We start from the raw sequence: 21,675 nt of genomic DNA, 5'->3' as shown, positions 1-21,675 counted from the left end.
CGTCGCCTCCTGCAATGCCAGGATTGATTTGGAACCAGGGCAGCCTTATTAAAGTGATGCCTTTTCCTACTTGTGGGAGAGTCAAACTGGGAGAGGGAGCCCTCCCACAGCCAATTAACTCCATGCTTCCCGCTAACACTGATCCTAGCCACAGCCACCCTTGAGTTTCCTGGGGTTTACCTGTAACTCTTCTTGGCTCCTAGTGGTGAAGATGGATTTCAGTCCTAGGTCTGCTTCCCTCCAAGACCCAAGAGCACTCAACCAATAGGTTCTTGTTCATCCTTCCTGCACTCCTAGAGTGTTGCCTGGGTGATCCCCTCTCCTCCTGCTTGCAGGCCTCCACCCCGTCTCCTAATATCCCATCTCAGGCCCTATGACCGGGCCGGTCACTTGGTCCATCTGAGTTGGTACAATGAAAGATCCATGGCAGACAATGAAAATAGGAGGTCAGACAGCCCCAAGAGGGATAGAGGTAAAGACCTGTGCATTTGTTAAATGGGCTTTTCTCCAAATAAACACAGGAGGCAGAAGACAAGGAGACCTCTACCACCCTCAGCCCAAGCCCTTCTCCAGGCCCCCTTCCTTGCAGCCTCACAGCTCTCCTCTAATCTAGGAGTTAAGGTGTAGCAGAAGCAGGGGAGGCCCCACTCCAGAAAATGCTTCCTTTCTACAAATAGCACAAAAACTGCTTCCCCAGTCACTTTGTAGAAGAGGAAGGACATGTCCAACACATCTGGACCATTAGTTCAGACTGGAATCAATGGTGAGGAAGAGAGATTTCTCTCAAACCATCCAGCCCTTAGGGAACAGAGGTTCTCTGGGAAGGTCTTTGGAGCTCAGAGCACTGGCTGACCTTGGGGAAGCCATTTCTGGTCTGGAAGGAAAAAAATGAGCACCACCCCCTTGACGCTACCCCACCCCCGCCCCGCCCACCACCGCTCCCCCACCCCCCGCACCCCGCCGCCCATACACATGGCCCTACCCAGCTCAGCCCTGCACTAACACAAATGCCTCATTTGACTTCAGAGGAAAATGGAGCTAAGAGTAGGAGTGAGGAAGGGAGTAAAAAGAAGGGTGGGGGAAGGAACAAGTGGGGAGGGAGAGATGAAGGTACAAGGTACCCTCTCCTCTCTCTCACATGCACACTACTGCAGGTGGTTACAACCCTCTTCTCTGTTTCTCCACAGCTGAGCAGGAAACTGGGAGAAGAGCCCTTCTCCCCTGCAGCCTCTCCCTCTTGGCCTCCATCACCACTCTCCTAACCCCTGCCAAGCCCTGCATCTGATCCTACCTGAGCTAAAGAAGCAGAAGGTCCGGAGGGAGCCCGTGATTTTTGCCTCGGTCATCTCTTACAAATGCGATGGGCTGCTGGGCTCGCCCTAGCCCTGCATCACCCCCAGGCTGTTCCTTCAGTCTACTTGGGTATGGAAAGGGTTAAGCTCCTCCCATCCCCTCCCTCCCTCATCCCATTTCTCCTTTCACTTCTATTTTCCCATCTGCCTAGTGCCAAGCTCACAGTTACAACCACTTACACCCTGTATTAAGATGTATGGAATAGTAATGGGTAAATTCCGTCTCTAATTGCAATATTCCCTAATTACTAAATTCCAGAGCCACCATATCAACCCAATTATGGGAAGTCGTGCCAGAGTTCTCCATGGTCTGAGGACTCCCTGCCTTACTGAGAGGCACCTGACAAATGCCTCGGGGGAGCTTTCCTGACTCCCCACCCAGCTGCTGTCCTCTCCTGGTCCCAGACTGTCCAGTGATGAGGCCCTTGGGCTTCTAGTTTCTCTGCAGGGGAAGGGAGGAAGTGAAGCGAGATTTGTGATTGAGGAAAGCCTTGTGTTGACAGGCTATCAACCCCTATCCTGGGGTTGGAGAGCATCTGGGAGCCCTGTCACTCTGCACCAGCCACCACCAATGCTCCCAGCTTCAGAACTCTACTTTGGGGGCTGGGGGGACCCAGAGGAGGAGGAGGAACCACATGCCCTGGCCTTGGGGAGCGCCCAGGCTGATAGAGCAGACACGGTTATTTTGAGTTCCCCTTTACATCCCAGGTGGCTTTTACAGAGTAGGTGCTTAGTGCATTGGAGTGGAACGTGGAGGAAAAGTGGGGAGGAAAGTAGGAAATAAGGAATGAATGGGGTGCTCTGGCTCAGGCTGAGTTTAGACTCTGGCTACACCTGCACGCAAGGGTTGACTTTTGGGCTGTGAGTCCCATAGGGATCTGACTTCTCAGGTCTGGAGTCTCCGAAGGAGAGAAGCAGTCACACACCCACTAACTCCCATTCTCCCTGCCTTTGCAAGGAGCCCTCCTCCCCAGCCCACCCCTAGGACCCTGAATACACACATATGCACACACATGCACACACACACAGCTGCTGGGCTTCAGAAGAGCCATTTAATTGCCGAGTTGAAATCTGCAGGGGCTTTTGGTGCTGATGACATCAGCATGCCATCACAGATAGGGCTGCCGAGGCTGGAGCAGGTCTGGATTCAGCGGGGTGTCCCATCATGCACTCAAGACTGCCCACCCTGGGGCCTCCCTCCTTGCTTCAGAGCAGGTGTTCCTAAAGGAGGTGCCAGAGCCCTTATGGAGAGCCCAAAGAAACCCAACACCAGGGAGGGAGAGCTGATTCAATTCCTCCAAGGAATCACTGCGTAATTTTTGTAAAGGCTGCTGCCTGATTTCAATCACCCAGCCTCCTGCTTCTACTCAATGCGTTAGTGGCCTCATCCCAAGGACCCGCACCTGTATTCTCGGGCTCCATTTGCCATAGGTAGAGCTGGTGAGAAGCGGCGAGGAGAGAAGGAAGGATTCTGACCACTCAGCTGCTGTGGCCTGGAAGGCCCCCGCAAAGCACCTATGATCTGGGGATTTTGAACAACCACACAACTTCTCTGGGCCTTTGCCCCTTCATTGTAAAGTGGGGGCAGCGATGGCGTAGCCGAGGACTGCAGTGATGAGAGCTTGACCACCCTAGTGAGCCGCTCTATCCCGGAGCTGGTGAGCGGGAGGCGCAGGGAGTGGGGCAGGGAGGATCCCTGAGGTTCCCTGTTGTGCGGGACCCACACTTACTTTGCCCTTTCTTATGCCTGATGCTTAGTGTTACTGACAGCAAAAGCTGAAATCCTGAGGTCCTCGGCTAAAGTGGCCAAAGAAGGGCCTCTCCTGACTTTACAGCAGCAGGTAACCCCCCTTTCTTTCAGATTTGGAGGCTGCTTGACCATTTTAATGGGCCCAGCTACTCACATCCTACTTCCTTAAGTGTGAGGGGCTTTCAGAATCTAACCTCCTCCCTGGCACTCAGCCAGCGGGGACTTTATCCTCAACTGAAAATGATCCAGGGAGGAAGCTTCTACAATATCTACTGCTTGTCTTGGATTTGGGAGTCCTTTTTTATTTTTTGAGACCAGATCTCACTGTCTTCCAGGCTGAAGTGAAGTGGCATGACCATAGCTCACTGCAGTCTCGACCTCCTGGGCTCAAGCGATCCTCCTGCCTAACCTGGTGTGCCACCATGCCCAGCTAATTTTTAAATTTTTTGTAGAGACAGGGTCTCCATATGTTGCCCAGCCTGCTCTGGAATTCCCGGGCTCAAGCGATCCTCCCACCTCAGCCTCCCAAAGCGCTGGGATTACAGGCACGAGCCGCTGCACCTGACCTGGGGAGTCCTTCTGGATGTTTAATTTTAGACCCAGCCTCTCTAGGGGAGGGGGCTGGCAGCTAGGTGTTCCCCTGCCCTCCAGGCTCACATTGACTGTCAGGTCCCTGTGGGCCTGGATCCAAATTTACCCATCACTCTGGCTACTTCCTTGAACTGTCAGTTCCAGAGATGAAAATGAAGGATTGCTGGGACAAATCCTTCCCAGAAATCAAGCTTTGGCAAGAAAAGACTCATTCATTAGGCATAAAGAACTGTCTTCGAGTGAGGGGGATGAAACGCGGGATTGACCACCAAGACGATGAAGGCAACTCCTTCCCTTGAGTTTTAAGAATATCAAAGGTGGACAGTGCTCCCTCCAGCTGGAGAATCCAAGACAGTGTTCTGTGTGTGGGCAGGAAAAGGAGCACACAGGCCACGCAAGGATGGAAAGCAGTTAGTCCTCCCACGCCAGGCACTGTTCTACACGCTTTGCAGGAATTAACCCATTTCATCCTCACCAAGAACAACCTACGTCATAGTTACAAATTTTAGCTCCATTCTACAGATGGGAAGACTAAAAAACAGAGTGTGATTGACTTGCCCAAAATCACAGCAAGTGGCAGAACCAGGATGAACCCTGGCAATCTGGCTGTAGTCACCATACTGCCACTTAGAAAAAAATTTCTGACTTGATGTTTCTCCAATGAAACTATATTATTTATCACAGGCTTCTGGAGCCCAGGAGAAGCCATAACTGAATCCCAGCTTCTCTGGCCTGGCTTCTCTGACCGAGTGGAAGATGAAGAATCAACTTGTTGCCTATGGATGGATTATTCACGTAGGGAATTTAGAACTGCATCTGTCTGGTGGGCCAGGGGCTACTTCTAAAATAACACGAATAGTTATCAGTTCTACAATACTACCCTGAGAGTTAAGCATTATTACCTCTGTTCTATAGAGAAAACTGTGCAGGCATTGTCAGATCATCCTGTTACATGCTCTCGAAGCATCCTACATACCTTCATAACTCTTGGCACAGTCATGATTAATTCTTTATGTAATTATCTAATTGTGTGGTATGCACTAGATTGTAAATGCCACGAGGGCAGGAAACAGGTCTGCTTTATTCCCACCTGATCTCCATTGCCTAGCATAGATTCTCAAAATGCAATAGTGGAATGAATGCAGAACGGATGCTGAGTGGCTCAGTAACATGTGTAGGGCCTGCCGCTGTGCTCACCTCCCCACCCAGAGAGACTACAACAGTGGCACGTGGTAGGTACTCACTAATAAAATACTTGTTGCAAATATCAGACTTTGTACTTAGCAGCCCTGGGATTTGAACCCAGGCCTGTCTAGCTCCCAGCCTCTATTCTTTGGTGCTTCGTATTTAACCACTGCACTGAGTGACCCTGCCCCCATTACTCCCTCTGGCTTGCCGTTCCAGTTCTTAAAGAGTATCCCCACCACTCTGGACCTTCAATGGTGGGGATACTCTGGCTTCAGCTAGGACCTGCCTAGATCAGGGAAGTCCACAGAGCAAATCCCCAAGCCAAGTGAAGTAGTGTTTCTACTCATCTGCAGCCTTAATTCATCCATGGGAATGTCTCTGTCCAGGGAAGGGAATGATGGTCATCCTTCCAGCCAAATGAATCCCAACCTCCTCCCACTCTGTCCTCACTGCCTTCTGTCCCCCTGCTTCCAGTGCACTCACTGCCCCTCTATCTACTCTCCCCTGAGAGGGCGGCACAGGCCTAGCGGGGAAGAAAAAGGAGACCCCATTGAGATAGGACAAAGTTCAGATGGAGGCAGAAAGAATGACTAGAGGTCAGGCTTGCCTAGGGGCTGGGGAACACTGGGGTAGCCTGGTCCCCAGGGCTTGAGAAGGGCAGGGAAGAGGCTTCTCCAGCCACCTCCAAAACCCACCCCCAGGTGTCCGCAGTATCATAGACAGCCCTGTCACACCTGCCTGGAAGCTGCCTAAGGGTAGAAGGAATAGAATGAGCTCCAGCTGCAATGTGAGGGCAGGCGAGCCCAGACCCAGCTCCATAAAGGGTCTCCCCCGCCCTGCGAGGTCTTCAGCAAGGTACACGCTTTGCCCAGGTGAAACCAGCTTCAGTCCTAAATTGAAGCCAGTTGCAAGCTTCTCTAGGCGAAAAGTCAGTGTTTACGAACACCAACACTTTTTTGCTTCCCCTGGTGATGTTCTGCGGATGTCAGACCCCAAAGCTGAAAAAGAAATGTTCTTGCATAATCACCCCCTTCCCCCAAAAGAAGACACAAGCTCCTGGACTGCAGAACAAAGCAGACTCCCAGCAGAGTGGTCTGGTCTCTCTTCCTCCAGGGGACGGTGGGCCAGGTCTATGTGAGGCTATAACCTAGACACTTTCCTCTGCCTCCCTCTCCTCCTCCTCTGGCAAGACAAGGAGGGGAGAAGGTAAGGATTAAGCCCAAGAGGTCTCCAGAAGAAGCCAAGCCTCTGGGGGGAGTCCTAGAGGGTGAAGCCAGGGATCTGCCTGGCAGCCAAGCAGAGCAGAGGCAGCCACCCTGAGGGAAAGGTGGTTCAGTGGGGGTTCAGCGGGCACTGGCCATTTTCCAGGGGGCATGGGAGGAGACGGGTTGGAGTTGGACTCCCTAGGCTGCAATGTGCCTGGCGTGGACCCCTGACGCTGACTCACCCCCAGGGCCCTGACACACGCTGCAGCTTGCAGTGCCTGCCAGGCCACCGCTCTCTTGTTCCACAGGACCAGGACGCCAGGCACGTCCCACTGCATCAGAGCCACCCTGCCCCCTCCCACCCGCCACTCGGGCCCGCCTTAGGGGCACTGGGCATGGCTTTTTTCAGCACCTCTGCTGGTCACAGAGATGTTTCTAGCAGCCCCAAAGCTGGACTTAGTCTTAAGTAGGGAGAAATGGTTGAAAGGATTAAGGGCTTCCCTGCTTCTCACTGTCACCCCCTCTAATGAAGTGCCAGGTTATGGGGAGCCGGATAGATTGGATGGAGGACAATCTATTCCACCTGGGAGAGGCCCCTCAGGGCGGCAGCAGTAGGGGAGGGAGAAGGGCACCCTTTTGCTTTCCAGGTCAGACCCCAGTTCACCTTTCTGGCTCCCTGGGCGCCCCCAGACCCTAAGGACTTCCTCCTCCTCATAAGCCAACCCAACCTGGAGTACCTGCCTACGGGGCCTCTGCCCTTCCCTCCCCACCGCAGTGGCCCCTCCTGGGCCAGCACCTCCTCTGTCCTTGCACTCCCTTCTCCTGCTGCGGGGAGAGCACCTACTCCGCCACCTCAGCCAGGGGTAGGGGAGAACACTGCCCTGCCAGGAGAGACGCCACGAGCCGTGGGCTGGGGGTGTCCTGGAGGCACCTGTGGAATGGGGGGATGAAAAGGGAGGAGGAGACAGGATGAGGGGGCCTGGCTTAGTAGCATGTGAAACGATAAAGCTCCTCTTTTTAGTTGAAAAATAAAACCCTGTGCCCCAGAGGTGGGGGAAGGAACATAGGCTCGGGAAGGGGGCACCCCAAATGGGAAATGTACATGGAAGAGTCCAGAAAAGGGAGTCGGGCTGTCAGCACCCGCCAGGCTGCGAGCCTAGCCCTGGGGACAGAGCTGAAGCAGGGACGGGGCGTCCTAGGTCGTGCTGAGTCATGAGATTTGGAGAGAGGGGAGGGGCGCCTCCAGCCCCTTCTTGGGCCCCTGCCCCAGCTCCTCGTGCCCGTTGCTTCCAGATGGCCCCTGCAGAGTCTGTCTCCCCAACCTCTCCCTGACCCAGGGTCTCCGGCTCCCAGCGCCCAGACCCCACCCCCCGCCCCACTTCCCACGACGGCGGTGCCAGGGGTCCCCGAAGCTTGAGACTGGGGCAAAAGAACCTTCCTTGGAGACCGCTGGGGCTAGCGGGGGCTGGGCTAGACGCGAGTGGGGGCGTCCCAGGGAAAGGAGAGAGGGACGGGGGCGCAGGGTCGGCCGGTGCAGGGAACGCGTGGCCCGCCCCTCTCTGCAGCAACTCGCGGGGAGACCGCGGGAGGAAATCTGCCCCCAGCCCAGCCCCAGTCCCTCAGAGGAGCCGGCTCCTCGCCCCTCGGGTCCGGCTCCCCGAGACGAACCTTCCATCCGGACGCTTCCAAACTCCCCCAAAGGACGGTGCGGACTCCCGGCCCCCTTGGCCTCAAACTTCCCCAACCCTACTCACCTCTCGGGAGCCAGACCACCCCGTGGCCCCTCGACTCAGTAGCAGGAAAGGAGAAACTTTGGAGAGGGAGGTCCGTGCCGCCACCGGCGGGGGTATGGACTTACCGGAGAGCGACCCGAAGTAGGCGGGAGAGATCCGGGGTCGCCAATGTGAGGGGGCGTCGGACGGCAAGGATGCTGGGCTGGCCACGGTTTCGCAGGGGCGCCCGTTCCCCTGGGGCGCGAAGTCCCCGCTCCACCGCTGCCCCAACTCGGCTCCGAAGTGCCTTTGCCGCAAGACTTGCTGAGCTTAGCAGTCTGCGCCGAGGCGGCAGAGGGAGGGGGCCTGATCGATGGGCGCGCGCGGCGAGCGCTGCAGTGAGGGGAGGAGACCAAGCGGCGCGGGAGGGCGGGGACCTAGGCGGAGGAGGCCCGGAGGAGGCGGAGGGCGGGCCTGCCCCCTGGGACGGGTCTTTTCTGCGCAGCCCCCCAGGCGCTCGGCGCTCCCGCCTCCTGCTCAAGGTCAAGGAGGCGGCTTCCCCAAAGGCGGACGGGAAAGGGGCTCCATCCTCCCCACCCCAGAGGGCCGGTCTCCTTTGTAGCCAGCTCCTTCTCTCCAACTTCCCTAACCCACTGCAGCTCAAGGCTGAATTATTGGGCTCAGGAGCCCCCCTCCCCGTGGCCATTTTGGGATTCCTGAGCCCCTAGCCTCCCCTCCTCCCCTCTCCGCTTAGGTCACCCCTACCTACAGTGGCCACCTGGATGGTGGGGGCTTCTGAGCCTAAAGGATGGGTGAGAAAGAGGAGGATGCTTGAGGCCTGTGGAAACAGAACGGCGGAGGGGAGAGGAAGAACTGCAGGGTGGCAAGGAGAGAGGAGCTGGAAGGCGGTGGAAAGAAAAGGAGGACGCTACTGGTTATTAAAGACAGGGCGTTCACACATGTTAGTTTGCTTAATAAGTAAGACATCCCGTTAAGGTGGGCATTTTGCGTGGGCAGTCTGCAGGTGGGGAAACAGTCCCTGAATGGTGCGTTGGACCAAGGAGCTCCAGACAGTAAGTGGTGGCATTTGAGGCCTGGGAGAAAGAGAAGGGTGGCAAGGGCAAAGTGGAGCCCTTCCTAAACTACCCAGAAGCTGCCAGGGCAGCACCAGAACTTCCTTACAGCACAATTTGAATATCCACTTTAACTCTTTTGAAGTTAACTTTCTTTGTTTTTGTTTTTTTTGTTTGTTTGTTTGTTTGTTTGTTTGAGACGAGTCTCACTCCGTTACCCAACCTGCAGTGCAGTGTGCAGTGGCGCGATCTTGGCTCATGCAACCTCTGTCTCCTGGGTTCAAGGGATTCTCCCACCTCAGCCTCCCGAGCAGCTGGGATTACAGACGTGCACCACCACACCCGGCTAATTTTTGTATTCTTAGTAGAGATGGGGTTTTGCCATGTTGACCAGGCTGGTCTTGAACTCCTGACCTCAAGGGATCCACCCACTTCGACCTCTCAAAGTGCTGGGATTACAAGCATGAGCCACTGCGCTTGGCCTGGAGTTAACTTTTATAATAGGACTGTAGCATCCTGCCTTGCTTTTGGGTACAAAACCGTACATGGCCTGAGGTCAGTCTTCAATACATACTAGGTGAGTGAGTGAGGGGTGGAATGAATGCAATATGAGGAGATGCAAAGAACACGTGGGATTCAGGCTTTGGGGAGAGAAGAGGCAGTGGAGGGCACTTTTCAGATCACTGTGCCAATAATACCAGGTGTTACTGGCAGACCATCCCCAGTTGGAGACAATCCCCAGTTTGGCTTGCCTCAGAGCAAGGCGGCAAGTGGCTGCCACCTCAGTGGATGTTACGAAAGAGGTGGGGGAAGACCTCTGGGGAGTCCTCAATCAGGCTGAAGCTGTGCCCACAGCCCCTGAGGCACAGAGGCCCTCCCCCTTCACCTGTGGAGCAGCCATAACAAGGGCAGTGGAGGAAGTGGGGAGCCAAGGTACAATGGACTAAGAATGAGACCTTTACATTCAAAGAGGTTACCCACCACCCCCACCCTTAGCCAGGTGTGTTCCAGGACTTGTTGCTTCCCCAAAGGGGCTGGCTCTACTCTATTCGCTCCTTCCTGCTCCCCATGCCAACAATGAGTATCTGCAGGACTTCAGCCAGAAAGAGGGCCGCAGCCTCCGCGCACAGAATCAAGCCAAGCGAACCGGCCTGATGCGCTTCAACTTTTCCACGGCAGCAGACTCAGCTGCCTACTGTTCTGATCAAAGCCTTGTGTCAATCTGGTGCCCCATCTTCTTCTCCTAAGCACATCAGAGGAAGCCAGCCTGCCTTCCTAGGCTATTAGGAGAGTCAGAGCTGCAATCAATTTGGTTAAATGAAAAATGTGATGTCCCTGGCTACGGCCTTAATGTTCTTTTAATTCATCAGGACCAGTAGTGTCTGGGTTACAAACCTAATCAAGAGCTCAACATCCCTCTTGCTTATTCCCCCAAGCTTCAGGAGCTGGAAGAGGAAAGAGTGGAAAAGACATCCACCCCCTCCACACCCAGCCTATTATTAGATACTTTGCTTTTCAACTGTTCATCATTGTAGAAAGATGAGCCTCTAGTATCTTAGACCAACATCACTCCATTGCATGCCCATCCAGGGCCATCAGGGCAATCCCTCTGCTTCCACACAAGGTCATTTTGAACCCTCAAAAGGTGGGGGAGGGCTATCTAACACTGAGAGTTATTCAGGAAGAAAGTCTACAACTCCCTCAATTACATTGTTTTACCACTTTCTGCTGAATAGTGTGCTTCCTGGTGGCTTCATTTTCTGTTTTTTTTCTAGGGAGGAGAGAGAAGAGAGCAGGGAACTGCAGCATCTTGCCCTTGTCACAGCTTTCCCTGGGGACTGAAAGCCCCTGTACTTTTTTCCTGCCTGCCACCCGCCTTCTGCTTAAAGAATTCCCTTTTTGTCCATCCTTGATCATAGGTCTACTAGCACTTGCACTGCCTCACACTTGGATTGTTTCCCTGATGTTCTGGTCAGGCCTTCATCCCTGCAAACTTGTTCCAAGCCCTGCTGTCGTTGTTAGAGCAAACAAAAACGAGCTGGGACAGGACAGCGAGTCTTCATTACTGCTGACCCTAGCCAGCTCTCATTTCCTGCTTTCTCTTGATACACACAGAAACAAACACCCCTTCAGAAAGCTGTTGTTCTCACCCTCCCACCCCCTGCACATACCTGTATTATTCTTCCAGAGCAGTTTGTATTGTTCCTGACAATTAAGCAATGACTAAACTCTCCTCTGAAACACGCCTGCTTTACTGGTTGTAACTGAGTAAATGGTTCTTTAAAACTTACAGCCGGGCAAAGTGGCTTATGCCTATAATTCCAGCCCTTTGGGAGGCTGAGGCGGGCAGATCACGAGGCCAGGAGTTTGAGACCATCCTGGCCAACTTGGTGAAACCCCACCTCTACTAAAAATACAAAAATTAGCCAGGTGTGGTGGTGGGTGCCTGTAATCCCAGCTACTCAGGAGGCTGAGGCAGGAGAATCGCTTGAAACCAGAAGGTGGAGGTTGCAGTGAGCCAAGATCAAGCCACTGCACTCCAGCCTGGGCAACAAGAGTGAAACTCTGTCTCAAAAAAAAAAAAAAAAAAAAAATTACATGCAATTCCTATCACTAAAGGTCTTGCTTTTCTTCTTCTAATCTAATTTTGTAGACATACCAAGCTTAAATGTACTTTAACTTTTATTTAAATTACCCTGTACTACCTATACTGTAGCTCCACTGAGCTATTTTCATTTCCCTAAGCCACATAATAGTAGCTACCTATTTTGCTAAGGCCCTGCTCAGTGTTTATAACCATTATACTACTTACTCTTCAATAATATATGTCTGGCCGGGTGTAGTGGCTCACGCCTGTAATCCCAGCACTTTGGGAGGCTGAAACAAGGTCAGGAGTTCGAGACCAGCCTGGCCAATATGGTGAAACCTTGTCTCTACTAGAAATACAAAAATTAGCCAGGCATGGTGACAGGCACCTGTAATCCCAACTACTCGGGAGGCTGAGGCAGGAGAATCACTTGTACCTGGGAAGCAGAGGTTGCAGTGAGCTGAGATTGTGCCACTGCACTCCAGCCTGGACAACAACAGAGAAACTCCACCTCAAAAAAATAATAATAACATATTTCATACTACAGTGAACTTTTAGATATCCCATGATATACTTTCTTTTTTTCTATTCTTTTCTCTTCTTTATTTTACTTTATTTATTTATTTTGAGATGGGGGTCTTGCTCTGTCACCCAGTTTGAAGTGCAGTGGCACAATCAGGGCTCACTGCAGCCTTGAGGCTCAAGTGATCTTCCTGCCTCAGCTTCCCTAGTAACTGGGACTACAGGTGTGCACCACCATGCCCTGTTAATTTTTTAATTCTGTGTAGATATAGGGTCTCTCTATGTTGCCCAGGCTGGTTTTGAATTCCCGGACTCAAGCAATCCTCCCGTCTCGGCCTCCCAAAGTGCTGGGATTACAAGCGTGAGCCACTGAGCCTGACCTCAGAATGCTTTCAATACAGAAGACATGAACTGATCAGATGTGGGGAAAGAAATCAAACATAAGCAAAATAAAGATAAATATAACTATCACATATAATCTACATGATATCTTAGGTTTTAATTAAAAAAGGAAAACCCTAGTCTTCCAACAGGCAGTGAAGGCCAACTCTTCCAAAAAGCTGATTAAGTGGACTATAATTATTTCTTCTCTATGCAATGAACAAAAGAAAAACAAATAACTCTGAGCTCAGATAAAATGTTTAAATACAACAGAATGGGGAAGACAGAGGACTACTGGATCTATAACATTATACTCCTAGAGGGGAAGCTTTTTAAAGTTTTCAAGACCATATCTGGCATATGGAAGAAAGTAACTAGGATACAAATAATAATCACAGAATTTTATCAGATCCCAGGAACTAAAGAATATAATGAGGACCTTGTCTTTTCATATAGTAACAATGATTGTTTTTCCTTCTCAAAGGAAATAATAACCTACAACACCAGAGCAGACCCTTCTTCCTTCTGCAATGAAGTACCAGTCACAGTTTTATGTCCCAGGTAAGTTTCGCTGAGCCTCAGTTTTCACCCCTCTCATAGAAGAGAAGTTTCTTCTGAGGTGCTCGCCTTCTGGAATGTGAAGAGCAAATGGCTCAGACTACTAATCACACAAGGGCAGGATGTCTCTCCTTACCAGAAGGCAACTGTAGGCTTTGAAGCTACCCATCATGGGGGAGATGAATAGCAAGTCAGTTGAAACATTTTCTGAATAATTAACCCTGGTGCTTTAATATCCATGTGTCCATTAAAAATCTCCATAAATTGGAGTCGTATCACAGAACTGCCCCTGGGATGTGCCCTAGCTGTGGAAGGCAAGCACCAAAGCACAAGAAGCCACAGCAGAGATGTGGGGAAGAAGCTCTAGGATTGATACAGTCCTTTCTTCAGTATCCCAAGTCCATCTGCCACTCTTCTCTGTAGCTCAGGAGCAAATCTGGAACAAGTCTCTTAAGCTTCATATTTGTCCATGTACCCATCACCTATCCAGTCAATAACATTTACCACGGCCAGGTGCGGTGGCTCATGCCTGTAATCCCAGCACTTTGGGAGGCCGAGGTGGGAGGATCACCTGAGGTCAGGAGTTCAAGACCAGCCTGACCAACATGGTGAAACCCTGTTTCTACTAAAAATACAAAAATTAGCTGGGCATGGTGGCAAGTGCCTGTAATCCCAGCTACTTGAGAAGCCAGGGAAGGAGAATGTCTTGAATCTAGGAGGTGGATATTGCAGTGAGCTGAGATTGCACCACATCCTGGGTGACAAGAGCAAAACTCGGTCTCAAAAAAGAAAAAGAAAACAAACAAACAAACAAACAAAAACACCTGGAAAAAAGAAATGGCCTGGAGTACAGATAATACCACCGCCCAGAGTATTATCTGTCAGGAGCCCTGCAGGGAGTGGGCAACGTGGAGGGGAACACTTAAACAGCCTCCTTGATGCAGGGAGTGAGATACATGTGCCAAAAGAAAAGTATAAGATGCTGTGGGAACGAGAGAGAGAGCCACTAACTCAACCTGGTAGGAAGTCAAGAAATAATGACAGGCTTCCCTGATGAAATAACCTTTCAGCTACCTCCAGAGGAAAGACTGGTTTTCTAGGTAGGCAATGAAGAGAATGGCATCCCAGGCAAAGACAGCAGTAGTGGGATAAAAGTATACAGTGCACTAATTGAAGAGCTTAAGCACTGGAGTCAGAAAGCTATGTGACTACTCTAATGCCTCAGTTTCATTATTTGTTAAATGAAGACTTCACCACCTACTTTGAGGGATTGTTGTGAAGATTAAATAGTATAATGGTTCTAAACAGCAAGCAGGGCCTTAACAAAATAGGTAGCTTCTATTATGTGGCTTAGGGAAATTTAAATAGCTCAGTGGAGCTAGAGTATAGGGTAGGTTTGGGGAGGAGGGAAAGATCAGAGGCAAAGGCAAGCTCATGACAGATTCTGTAGACCAACTGTTTGGATTTTCTTCAGAAGGTAATGGAAACCATTGAAGGAATCTAAGTATGGGAGCAGCTTGATCCATTTTATGCTTTTAGAAAAACCACTCACAGCTGGAGTTGGGTTAGAGGGCCTGTAAGTTCCCTTCCTTTGCTGACTTCTGAAAGGAGGCCGCATACTACGTACTGTCGTGCTCACCACCTTGGATTCTGGAGCCAGACTTCCTGAGTTCCGATCTTGGCTCACCTCTCAGAGGCCATGAGTTAGTGACTTCATTTCATAGCAGCGTGGTGAGAGTCAGCTTAGGTTATCTGATATCTAGGACAGTACCTGATGCTCAGTCAGTGCTCAGTGCATGTTGAGTATTACAGTAACTGTTATTATTTCTGGCTCCAGAAGACCAGCAAGCCTAATGATGATTCTCTACATTGTTTGCTCCAGAGAGGTTGAGTGACTTTCCCAAGGAAGCCCAGTGAGTCTAGAAGCCATGGGATAGCTGCCTACCTCCTCATACTATCTAGGGCCTGGCTGGAGAAAAGTTCAAAAAGGAGGATTGAACACTCTTTGTTAGATCCTGTTCCTACCACCCTAACCCCTGGCCACAGGACATTGATTGCACATGGTCTCATTTCTAGACTCAAGATAGCTGTGTGTGTGTGTGCGCGTGTGTGCACATGCATGTGCGCCCATGCTAAGACCTACAAGCAAAACATGTTTATTGGGTCTTTTTAATTTTTTATTTATTTTTGAGATGGAATCTTGCTCTGTTGCCCAGGCTGGAGTGCAGTAGTGCGATCTTGGCTCACTGCAACCTCTACCTCTTGGGTTCAAGCAATTCTCCTGCCTCAGCCTCCCACGTAGCTGGGATTACAGGGACCCACCACCATGCCTGGCTAATTTTTGTATTTTCAGTAAAGACAGGGTTTCACCATGTTGGCCAGGCTGGTCTTGAACTCCTGACCTCAGGTGATCCACCTGCCTCAGCCTCCCAAAGTACTGGGATTATAGGCGTCAGCCACTGCGCCTGGCATTGTTGGGTCTTTTTTCTGGGTTTTGGAGCACTGTCTAGGAGCTTCTGCCTGAAAACGTTCTGCTATCCCAAGGGCAACTTACCTTGGGTCCGACCAGCCTAATGCCGTGGTTTCCTTTCTCTAGTCAGGCCAGGCACCTTAAGAGTTTCCACATATTTGCTTATGCAGTTCCCCATCACTAAGGTCTTCTTCTATAGATTTGCTTTGGTTGCCAGGAATGCAATATACCTGGCCTCAGTCCCAACTGAGGTGGCTTTGCTGATGATGGGTGGAGGAGTTGAGAGCTGAGTACCATGGTAGAGCTGCCACCCACACCCCAGCAGGCCCCTGAGGGCAGGGTCCCTGCCTACAGACCTGAGTGTCTGCCCTCTGGGGCAGCAGGTACCATAGCCTTAAAGAGACAGTTGAAATGCATTTGTGACTTGAGTGAATTACCCAAATAAGTTTAGGAAAAAAAGAATGTTCACTCAGTTCTCTGAAAGAAGGCTTATATAAGCCTCACTCAACTACTGGTGGGAGAAAAACCACAGTCTTTAAGGGCATCTGTCAGCAGCTATGTTGGGGAGTCATTAGGAATGGTTTACTGCTTTGCGGAACCACACATCTGAGAGGCGGCTCAAGAGTACTCAGTGGCCTTCCATCTTGTTTATAGGGCTCAGCCTCAGGAGCCAGACTCTCTGGGTGCATCCTGGCTGTCTATGTACCAGCTGAATGGCCTTCAGTCTTAACCTCGCTGAAGCCCAATTTCCTCATCTGTAAAATGGGCATGATAGTATCAATCTCACTGGGATGTTGTGAAGATTAAATGAGTTAATATATGCAAGGGATCCAGATCCTGGAACGTACTAAGTGCTATGTTGGCTTTTACTATTTCTCATCCTGAAGTGTGCTAATGTGAAATGCCTTCTTCCTCAGCTTGCCCTAGATGTACATCTTGTTCTGGCTACACAGAAGTCACTGACAGTACAGAGCACAGACTCCAGGGACCTCTTCCCTGGTTCTTCTCCATTCACACACAGAGTTGCCACAGTATTCAAGGGAATCACTGAGCCAAAGCCTGTCCCTAGTCAGAGAACCATTACTGGAACAATTTGCAGCCAATGCCTCTGACTTACCTTAGGTGGTGCTTAGGGAGCTGCACTCAAACCAAACGTATGAGGGGAGGGGCAGATAAGGACAGAGTACCCCTGGGGACCTTGTAAACCAGTCTTATTTTAAATATGCCAAGCCTCTATCTTCGGCAAAGCCACATGGCCAGTTTGGTAATCACCTTATTTCAAGTGTCAACTGAAATCAAATTTTCACCTTTCCTAAGCCTTGCTCTTTCTTCTCTAGCTCCATCACAATGTGCATGCACACTGGAACAAGAAACTTGAAACATTATTTCACATAGTTTCCTTCTATATTAAATTTCAAGCTCCTTGGGTATAGTGCAGTGTCCATGTTCTATACAAATCTACGAAGCCTAATAGGTGGTGCTAGGCACATAACTGGGATCATCACTGGCTTAGGGATTGGCTCCACCTCAGGTAGAATGAGAATCCAAAGCCTGATCTTCAGTCTTAGGTCTACAGCCCAGTCCAGCCTGGGCAATAGCAAGACTCCATCACTAAAAAGATAAAAATTAGACTGGGCATGGTGGCTCACACCTGTAATCCCAGGACTTTTGGAGGCCGAGGCAAGAGGATAGCTTGAGCCCAAGAGTTAAAGACCAGCCTGGGCAACATAGTGAGACCTTATCTCTATTTTTTAAAAATAGTAAAAAAGAGTAAAAACTTAAAAAAACATTAAATCTACAACCTAATCTTCCAAACAGCAAGCAGGTTAGATATACACAATGAACTGAAGAATTTTGTGAGGGGCAAAACATTGCAGATTAGATCCTGATGTCTAACTTTAGGGCAGGTCGCAGACCAGAAAAGGAATGGAGAGTGGCCTTGGGTATCCAAGTTTTTCCACTACTGCTTTCCCTCCCTTGGAACCAGGAGGGGAAGGCAGCTCAATCCTGGTCCTCTGCTGCCCTCTTCTGTTGCTTATTAGAAGGTCCTCCTGGCTTGTCCCGAAGGGCCTGGAAAACAGCCACTTCCTCTCCAATATCCCGTCCTGCCTGCCCCACCCTATGGTTTCAGTATATTAGGGGATTGATAACTACAAGCAAGAAAGATAACTGTGATTGCCATTAGTTCAGACTGGGCTACTAATTTGTCTTCCTGAGCAAAAAAGCAGTAGACTTGGGCACAGCCTTCCTTTGTTGTTTTGTTTTGTTTTGGTTTGGTTTGAGACGGAGTCTAGCTCTGTTACCCAGGCTGGAGTGCAGTGGTGCAATCTCGGCTCACCGAAACCTCTGCCTCCTGGGTTCACGCCATTCTCCTGCCTCAGCCTCCCGAGTAGCTGGGACTACAGGCGCATGCCATCATGCCTAGCTAATGTTTGTACTTTTAGTAGAGACGAAGTTTCACCATGTTGGCCAGGCTGGTCTTGAACTCCTGACCTCGTGATCTGCCCACCTCGGCCTCCCAAAGTGCTGGGATTACAGGCGTGAGCCACCGTGCCCGGCCAGCCTTCCTTTTAAGAATGCTGGAGTTGCCCCCACCTCCAAAGATCTGGCAGATATGGAGCATGCTCCTTATTTTGAACTCTAAAGCTAACAAGTTATCCTATAGAGGCAGATCTTTTTTTTAAGCTTACAAGTGAGGGCACAATTTTGCATCAAAATTCCAGCCTTCCACCCTCACCCACAGGGAAATATTACCTCATGTGTTACAAGGATTAAATAACATATGTAAAGCCCTAAGAAGACTGGGCGCGGGGGCTCATGCCTATAATCCCAGCACTTTTGGAGGCTGAGGGGGGCAGATCACGGAGGCCAGGAGTTAGCCAGGAGTTGAAGATCAGCCTGACCAACATGGTGCAATCCCATCTCTACTAAAAATACAAAAATTAGCCAGCATGGAGGCACAGGCCTGTAATCCCAGCTACTCGGGAGGCTGAGGCGTAAGAATCGTTGGAACCCAGGAGGTGGAGGTTACAGTAAGCAGAGATCTCGCCACTGCATTCCAGCTGGGGCGACAGAATGAGACTCTGTCTCAATTAAAAAAAAAAAAAAAAGCCATAAGAACAATATCTGGTAGTTAGTGCTATAGAAGTGTTTTGTTTTTGTTTTTGTTGTTTTTGAGATGGAGTCTCTCACTCTCGCCCAGGCTGGAGTGCAGTGGCGCCATCTCGGCTCACTGCAAGCTCTGCCTCCCGAGTTCATGCCATTCTCCTGCCTCAGCCTCCCGAGTATCTGGGACTACAGGCACCCGTCACCACACCCGGCTAAGTTTTTGTATTTTTAGTAGAGACGGGGTTTCACTGTGTTAGCCAAGATGGTCTTGATCTCCTGACCTTGTGATCTGCCTGCCTCGGCTTCCCAAAGTGCTGGGATTACAGGTGTGAGCCACTGCGCCCGGCGTTTTTTTTTGAGATGGAGTTTTGCTCTTGTTGCCCAGGCTGGAGTGTAATGGCACGATCTTGGCTCACTGCAACCTCCGCCTCCCAGGTTCAAGTGATTCTCCTGCCTCAGCCTCCCTAGTAACTGGGATTACAGGCATATGCCACCACGCCCAGCTAATTTTGTATTTTTAGTAGAGACGGGGTTTCTCCGTGTTGGTCAGGCTGGTCTCAAATTCCCGACCTCAGGTGATCCACCCGCCTCGGCCTCCCAAAGTGCTGGGATTACAGGCATGAGCCACCGCGCCCGGCGTGTTTTGTTTTTTAAACTCATAGATGTGACAGAGGTCACAGTATTAAAAGGACAGGGCTGGGCGCGGTGGCTCAAGCCTGTAATCCCAGCACTTTGGGAGGCCGAGGTGGGGGGATCGCGAGGTCAGGAGATCGAGACCATCCTGGCTAACACGGTGAAACCCCGTCTCTACTAAAAATACAAAAAATTAGCCGGGCGTGTTGGTGGGCGCCTGTAGTCCCAGCTACTCGGGAGGCTGAGGCAGGAGAAGGGCATGAACCCGGGAGGCGGAGCTTGCAGTGAGCCGAGATCGCGCCACTGCACTCCAGCCTGGGGGACAGAGAAAGACTCCGTCTCAAAAAAAAAAAAAAAAAAAAAAAAGGACATGGGATTGGAGTCTGGCTCAGCTACTGGCCACAAGCCTTATACAACTTCTGCCCATATCCCAGTTTAAGTCACACCTCCTCCACAACTGATTCCTCAGTGCTCAGTCTATAGGCCATCTAGCAAAGGAGATAATGATACCTTCCTATGTCTGCTTCCCTGAGGACCTCATCATTCTGGACTCATAAAAAGCCCTCAGTAATAATACATGCCAAGTCTGTCCCCCACTCTTGTCCAGTGAAGGTAGCTCTGGGGTAAGGAATTAACAGTGAAGTTTCCGATCAGCACACTTTGGCCCTCTGTCCAGGGCCGCCTTTCCTTGTGGTCATCACTTAAATTGTAATGCCTACACCAAGAGCACCTCGACTCTTCCCATTTTCCCTTTGATCTATACATAAACCTATCCCATGACCAAAGTTTAGGGGAGGAGGTATACAAAGACCCAAAGGTTTTCTCCGCTAGTAAGGGCTGGAGCCTTATAACCCCTAATAATCTTATTGAAGATTAGTACCTAAACTCCGTGTCATGTGTTTCCCTCCTTCTGGCCAATAGGACCAGCCATCAGTATGGCAAGAGGATACGTGGCCCTTATGGAAACCGAATGGTGCTATCTGGTGGCCAAGCTGGAGTGGCAGCCAGAGTTGCCCTAAGTTTAGCAGTGGCTCAAAGGACACATACTGAATGAAATCAGTGGGAAGGATGTTGAGGTAAGTGCTTGCATATTCAGTCACACTGCCTTATTCTCTGACTCCCCTCTGCTTAACTGGACATTCTTTTCCTTGATCCAGTAAGACCTACTTTAGTTGTTCACTCTTGCTCCTTGAAGGGTTTGAGTGGAATGTGAGGTGGTATGGAAATGAAGAGGGCACAGAAACAGGCTGTGGGCACTCATGTCCACCATGTCCTCTGCTAATCTCCTAAGGCATGCCAAAGTCCAGAAGCCTGTGCCCAGGTTCTGTTTCTTGTGAAATTGCCTAAGAATATACAGAGGTGTCTGTGGAACACACCATGTTAAGGACCATGGGTTCTTGGTCTCAAGAGGGAAAAGGAAACTAATCACTGAGGCATTTTGGCCATTTGAGGGTGGCCACTTCAAGGCTAAACATGGCTGCCAGATTTCAAGACATCTCTAAAAAATAAAAGTACTCCACAAACAGGGCTATAAAAAAAATAAATGATCTATCAGTGACTGGAGGTTAAACCCTAAGTCACATTTGCCCACTCTATTCCCTGCTGGCTGGAAGTAAGAGGAAATGTGGGGACAGCAACAGAAACGAAGCAGGTTCACCAATTCCAGGACCAATACTCTTAGTTCTTTGAGACATGTAGAATGTCCTGGACAAGGAACTAGCAAAGCAACCAGACCAAGAGCTCTTCCTTACAATAAGGCTAAGGCCCAGATCAGGGATAAGGCCCGTATATTATTCCAAAGCCCACCTCTCCTAAGGACTGGCTTAGTCAAGTGTTGTTCATCTATTTAGTTTTCATGCCTGTGACGTAGTAACAGTGACTATGATAGGTTAAAAGCATTAAAAGAACAAAATTCCAAGTGTGCTATAACTGGCCAGTGGATTAGGATGGCTTCAGAAGCTATGGAGCATCTTAAATACCAAGCATCTCCTAGGAGCTTAGGAAGTCTTGCAAGAGGCCAGGTGCAGTGGCTCACTCCTGCAATCCCAGCACTTTGCGAGGCCGAGCCAAGCAGATCACTTGAGGTCAGGAGTTCAAAACCAGCCTGGCCAACATGGTGAGACCCTGTTTCTACTAAAAGTACAAAAATTAGCTGGGCATGGTGGTGGGCGCCTGTAATCCCAACTACTTGGGAGGCTGAGGCAGGAGAATCACTTGAACCCAGGAGGCAGAAGTTGCAGTGAACCAAGATTGCGCTATTGCACTCCAGCCTCGGTGACAGAGTGAGACCTCATCTCAAAAAAAGAAAGTCTTGTAAGAGGCAAACCAAGTGATTTACAAACAGACACTCTCTTGCATGTCTGTTTTGGGAGGCCAAGTCAGGATGATCCCCCCGCTGAGCACAGGAGTTTGAGACTGGCCTGGACAACATAGTGAGACCCCATCTCTAAAAAAAAAAACTTTTTTTAAAATTAGCCAGGCTTGGTGGCCCACACCTGTAGTCCCAGCTACCTGGAAGGCTGAGGTGGGAGGAGTGCTTGAAGCA

At 50.4% G+C, this 21,675-nt stretch overlaps 1 protein-coding gene across 1 annotated transcript in view; it reads right to left on the bottom strand.

Moving 5' to 3' along the window:
- The window catches only part of SYT2 (synaptotagmin 2), a 118,442-nt gene extending 110,237 nt beyond the window's left edge, over window positions 1–8,205 (bottom strand). The window contains exon 1 of the mRNA XM_032136948.2: window positions 7,945–8,205. The gene's annotated coding sequence lies outside the window, so the exon portion shown is untranslated. The remainder of the gene's footprint in view (window positions 1–7,944) is intronic.
- Window positions 8,206–21,675: the final 13,470 nt, after the last annotated feature.

This window comes from Hylobates moloch, unplaced genomic scaffold (genome assembly GCF_009828535.3).
Source record: "Hylobates moloch isolate HMO894 unplaced genomic scaffold, HMol_V3 SCAFFOLD_18, whole genome shotgun sequence".
NCBI classification, from domain to species: Eukaryota; Metazoa; Chordata; class Mammalia; order Primates; family Hylobatidae; genus Hylobates; species Hylobates moloch.
The sequence above is the reverse complement of the archived record's forward strand: the minus strand, read 5'-3'. Positions and strand labels throughout refer to the sequence as shown.